Consider the following 6171-nt stretch of genomic DNA (forward strand, 5'->3'; position numbering starts at 1 on the left):
TTATATAATTCTTAAAAACGAGTTCATTAACTATGCCCTCAAAAATAACCATTGTGCTTCAAAGTTAGATCTAATAATTCAAAAAACATTTAAGAATTGTGTAACTTAAACGGCCAACTTAAACATTTCAATAAATAAAAAAAGGGTAAAGCCAATTGGAGCCCGGACGCGGTACTTAGAGTGTAATAAATGTGTGATGTTTTTAAAAATCGATGTTAATGAACATAATATAAATTAATAAATAAAAAATATAAATTAACTAAACCAAGCGTTTCGGCCTATTTTGGTTTCTTATCAATGAAAATAATCAAAATTTTAACACATAAAGAGATATGGTAAGACGGAGTAATACATATTGAACGCAACGGTAAACTTATAATAGTGTTAGGGCCACCGCACAAGCTTTTCCGTAATGCATTACGTTACGTTAAGTACTAATTCTAAACTTAAACTCGTACGTAATCTTAAACTTTCCATGTTCTACAATTTTTATTTTATAATACTTTTTGATAAATCTTATAATTTTAGTGTTGTTTTAAGTTTTTTGGTGAAAATTATTTGTTTCATTTTTTGCGATTTTCTTCAAAACGAAGCAAAAACGAGCAAATCTCTAAAGGACTTTTTGTCTTAGTTTATCGGTTTCCTACACGCTCCTAAAGTTTTGACATTTAAATTGGGGACACCCTGTATATTTATCTCAATCGCGACAGAATAATGAATTTACAATATTCTGAATATTGTAAATAAAGAATGGGCCCCTCCATCGCCCATTCTTGTGAGACGCAACCATATATTTTTATTGTCTCTCCAATTTTAATTAATAAAAATAATCTTTGCATGAGATTTTGTTCTTGATGATACTATTTCGAACATCATGACAAGCTTTTTGAATACGATGATAAATCTTTATCATCGTTAGTAGTATATCGGTATAATCGATATGATCGAGAGCTAATCAGTAATATAAACTTCTTCACCATCACGTCAGAATTAAGAGAAATTTGCAATTAAAGTTGCAAAAAGGGCTATTTTCACAAACTTTCTCATATTATAGCTATAATATGTGACGGGCTGGAAACGTTTTATTGTAATCAAAATAAAATACGAGGACTGAGAATTAAGTTCGTAGAAAATATTTATTACAATTACAGAACATACTTATTTAATACACGGTCCTCTTTAAAATAGATCGGGGGGCCCGATCTGACCTCCTCCGATTTTTTTCTATTCCCCAAGATCAAGAAAGACATGAAGGATCGTCATTGGTGGTCACGAGCGGAGGTGGAATAGTTGGCGCGTGTTCTAAACAGCCTCACAGAGAATGATTTTGAAGATTGCTTCCTGCAATAGAAAAAACATTGGACCAAGTGCATTGCTTTAGGGAGGGACTATTTTAAAGGGGACCGTGTATTAGATAACGAATAAGTATGTTCTGTAATTGTAATAAATATTTTCTACAAACTTAATTGTCAGTTCTCGTATTACGGCCTTGTTATCATTCGCACGGTGAAACTTGAACAGTAATGTAGTAGTGCGAGACGCTGCGTCAACTTCCTTTTCTAAGCGCGATCGCGACAAGTATCCGAAAATAATTTGATAAGATTAATATTTAGTTATCTTTTATATATGTTAAATAATAATTATAATTTAATATTATAATTAAACGTAATTTTATATCGCTACGATAGGTCTCGAAGAGCGTATTTTGCATACAGTATATACATATTTAATCAAGAATCGAAGTGACAAGAATCAAAATTATGAATTATTGTTTTGTTGCGATCTTTATAAGCAATAATTATTTCTTCAAAAATACTTAAAGTTAAATATATTTCGTCCGACGCTTTATCGTTCGACTTTCGACGACATGTAAATATGATTCAGATTAAGATCGCGCAATTAAATACTGAGTACGCAATTAAATGCTGTTACTGATATTGATAGTATTATTAATTGTAAATTGTAGTGTAATTATAATTATAATTAATTGTAATTTTAATTGTATGATAATTGTAATTTATATGTAATATTATAATTGTATTAATAATATCATAAATCATATGTATATAAAATTTCCTCTTTTCTGTAAATTACACGAAAATTTGATGAAAGAACATGTATAATGCCAATATAATAGAAATTCTAAATTAATATATTTGTTAAAAAGGTAAATATAGCGAAAAGGAGACCCAGCCCCAATGACCTTGACCTTGACATATTTTGTCAAGGTCATCGCCCTGAGTAACTCTCAAAAGGTTTTAGCCGTCGCTCGTTGTTTACTGAAAAGTTATTAACAAACAAATATTTGTAAAAATCAAGATTTGTACGTAGTCTGACAATGAAAAACTTGATATTGAGCTTAGTTTACAGAAATAGTCCTACGTATACTATACACATATACTTAAATAAACATGCAAGTTTTTATATAGGGTGTTCAAAAACAAAATATTACTATGTTGAATTAATTATTTATTGGATGTAGTTTGCTCATTATTTGAAAAAAATACTTTTCCATCTGCACAACAATTGTGGGGTAGACTTCGCTTTGCTTTGTAAAGTATATGCGTGGATATAGTGGGTTCCGCCCCCTCCTACGGGGGGCTCCACTTCCGGAAGATATAACCTAACCCAAACCTATTTCTGATTTAAAACTAAAATTTATGTCATGTACACGGTATCAGAGAATTACAACCCAGTAAGCAATCTGATAACAAATTGTTGCCAAATTGGCATCAAATTCGCTCACAACTTGGTAACAAATCCAGTGCCATCTGTGTCCGCATTAAGCTTGTGTTTTGGTGACAAAGCTTGCTGACATAACCTGACAGCAAATTGACGGCTATAAGCAATAATTATTTCTTCAAAAATACTTAAAGTTAAATATATTTCGTCCGACGCTTTATCGTTCGACTTTCGACGACATGTAAATATGATTCAGATTAAGATCGCGCAATTAAATACTGAGTACGCAATTAAATGCTGTTACTGATATTGATAGTATTATTAATTGTAAATTGTAGTGTAATTATAATTATAATTAATTGTAATTTTAATTGTATGATAATTGTAATTTATATGTAATATTATAATTGTATTAATAATATCATAAATCATATGTATATAAAATTTCCTCTTTTCTGTAAATTACACGAAAATTTGATGAAAGAACATGTATAATGTCAATATAATAGAAATTCTAAATTAATATATTTGTTAAAAAGGTAAATATAGCGAAAAGGAGACCCAGCCCCAATGACCTTGACCTTGACATATTTTGTCAAGGTCATCGCCCTGAGTAACTCTCAAAAGGTTTTAGCCGTCGCTCGTTGTTTACTGAAAAGTTATTAACAAACAAATATTTGTAAAAATCAAGATTTGTACGTAGTCTGACAATGAAAAACTTGATATTGAGCTTAGTTTACAGAAATAGTCCTACGTATACTATACACATATACTTAAATAAACATGCAAGTTTTTATATAGGGTGTTCAAAAACAAAATATTACTATGTTGAATTAATTATTTATTGGATGTAGTTTGCTCATTATTTGAAAAAAATACTTTTCCATCTGCACAACAATTGTGGGGTAGACTTCGCTTTGCTTTGTAAAGTATATGCGTGGATATAGTGGGTTCCGCCCCCTCCTACGGGGGGCTCCACTTCCGGAAGATATAACCTAACCCAAATCTATTTCTGATTTAAAACTAAAATTTATGTCATGTACACGGTATCAGAGAATTACAACCCAGTAAGCAATCTGATAACAAATTGTTGCCAAATTGGCATCAAATTCGCTCACAACTTGGTAACAAATCCAGTGCCATCTGTGTCCGCATTAAGCTTGTGTTTTGGTGACAAAGCTTGCTGACATAACCTGACAGCAAATTGACGGCAAAAAACGAGCAAAGCTTGACATGATATGACGTCAAATTGGTGGCAAAAATCGAGCAAGATCTGCGCAAGAATCGATGAAAAGTTTCATTTTTTATAAAATTTTTAATTTTTTGAGAAATGTCTGTATACATTGTACCCAGCAAGCAAAATGATGCAAACTTTGCGGAAAGTTTGCAGCAAACCCGAGCATGCCTTTACAGCAAAATTGTGACAAGCTGTGTCCGCAAAAAGCTTAGCTTTTGCTGTACAGAAAGAGATAATAACTATTATCTTGTATATCTTTGAAAGTGAGTAGAAAAAAATTTGTCTAACAGAAATTACACGGTACAAAAGTGATCATGTTATGGTTATAATAATGCATTTTTTTTAAATGGGGTACATCGAAAAATCTATTTTAAAAATTTGAAGGTCAGCTTTGTTTTTTTAATGAAATGTTATGTTTAGTACTTATTTTTTGATAGAGCGGCTATTAACAAAAACACAACGATGTACATAAGATTATTAATAGTCATTAAAGCTCAATTTTATCACAAAAATATCTTATTAACCATTACATGAAGATAAAAACAATTTCTGACGCTTCTACAGTTTCTCGAAGAATTGTAGTGTATAAATATTGCCATTGATGTTTTCTTCGATGACATTTATCATTAATAATGTATATGATATATGTGATGATTTCTAGTCCTAGTCGCGAGAGTATTACTGATATTAATCTTATCGTTTATCATTGTATGTAAATTTACTACAATAGTCTTTTATATATAAACAATATTTATCTTTAAAAAGCGCTGCTATCATAAGATGTTTTTGTAGCATGTAATTTCTGTTAGATAAATTTTTCTCCTACTCTTATAGTTTTAAATATGTTCAAGATAGCAATAATTATTGCCTCACATCCTATATATAAACGTAGTTAAATCATATTTACTGAAATATGAATTATTAAAAATTTATCCTCATACACTTACTGCAACATAACTCATGAGATTCTTCTTGTGCTCTAATGTTTTTCGCAATCTCTTGTTGATTGGTTTTATTATATATTTGTTAAGGTATTGGTGCATCTATTTTAAAACCATAAGAAAAAGAAATAGAAAAATTATAATAAAAAAAAAGAAAATCCTTGTTTTTTTGTTTTGGAGTTTTCGTCCCGCTACCCGTGCGCCCGTTTTTTTTAGGCGGCCCAAACTATTTGCTATTGTAGTTATAAATATTAATATTTTTTAACAAAAATTTCATAAAAGGTAGTTCAAATTATGTACTTTGTGATGTTAATAACGCGATTTGAAAAAAAAACCAATTATTTACTAGAAAAGAAATCCTTAAAAGTAGTCTTTTTTTTAGTCGTTACATTGGTTTCCCCCCTTAATGAAAAAATACTTTATTATAGTGTTTTGAAAAGCTCTCGAGATAAGCTACAAAAATATGCAATAAAAAGTAGGCAATTCCATTTAAAAAATTCAATTTGACCTTGATCTGACCTTGGCAACGCCATCCAAGGTCAAACAGCTATTACCATTGAATGCATCTTTTTAAGCTTTACAACTTTTGTCTGAAATATTTTTCTCTAAAATGCAATGTTTACGAGATATTTGAGTGTATCCAGACTTTTGTATCCACACCCTGTATATATGAATATTACATGGACATTTACTAATTTTTTAAATTTTTCTTTCCATAACTTTAACTTTTTCTATCACAAACTGTCAAACTGTCAAAATTCGCATGATTTGACATTGACAGTCGCAAATAACACGAGTGATGCAAATTGCAGCGCACAAGCGAGGCAGCCAATCAGCATCATGGAGAAAAGGGCTTCAATGCTTCGATATATTCGAGTTCGAGGTTACATGTCTTTTTTAAAAAGGAATTCGTAAATTTCAAGATTTGTATGGAAATTGAACTCTTTATTTTGTTTTAAGAAGTCAATAAATTTTCTAATTATCCACTCGGTTTCCAAACTTTTAGTTTAATATTCTGAGTCCTTTGTTAGAATTCAGAAATTAAGCTGATAAAAATAGATATTATGGCTCCTGCACACAGGACACAGCACGCGGCAACGCTTGCCGCGTCGCCGAGTCCTGTGTGCAGGAGTCATTACATATTTTTAATCTTGTTAACCGCGCTTTGCAATCTTTATATTATACCGACCGTTATCGATAATATCAATAATTTTAGTTCCGCTGTTACCGATATTAATATTTCTGCATGTTTTATGCATATTTGAAAGAGAAGAATGTTCAATATGTTGAAATCGGACAACATCGTGTATT

The sequence above is a fragment of the Formica exsecta genome, unplaced genomic scaffold (assembly GCF_003651465.1).
Source record: "Formica exsecta isolate Colony F162 unplaced genomic scaffold, ASM365146v1 scaffold209, whole genome shotgun sequence".
In the NCBI taxonomy this organism is placed as follows: domain Eukaryota; kingdom Metazoa; phylum Arthropoda; class Insecta; order Hymenoptera; family Formicidae; genus Formica; species Formica exsecta.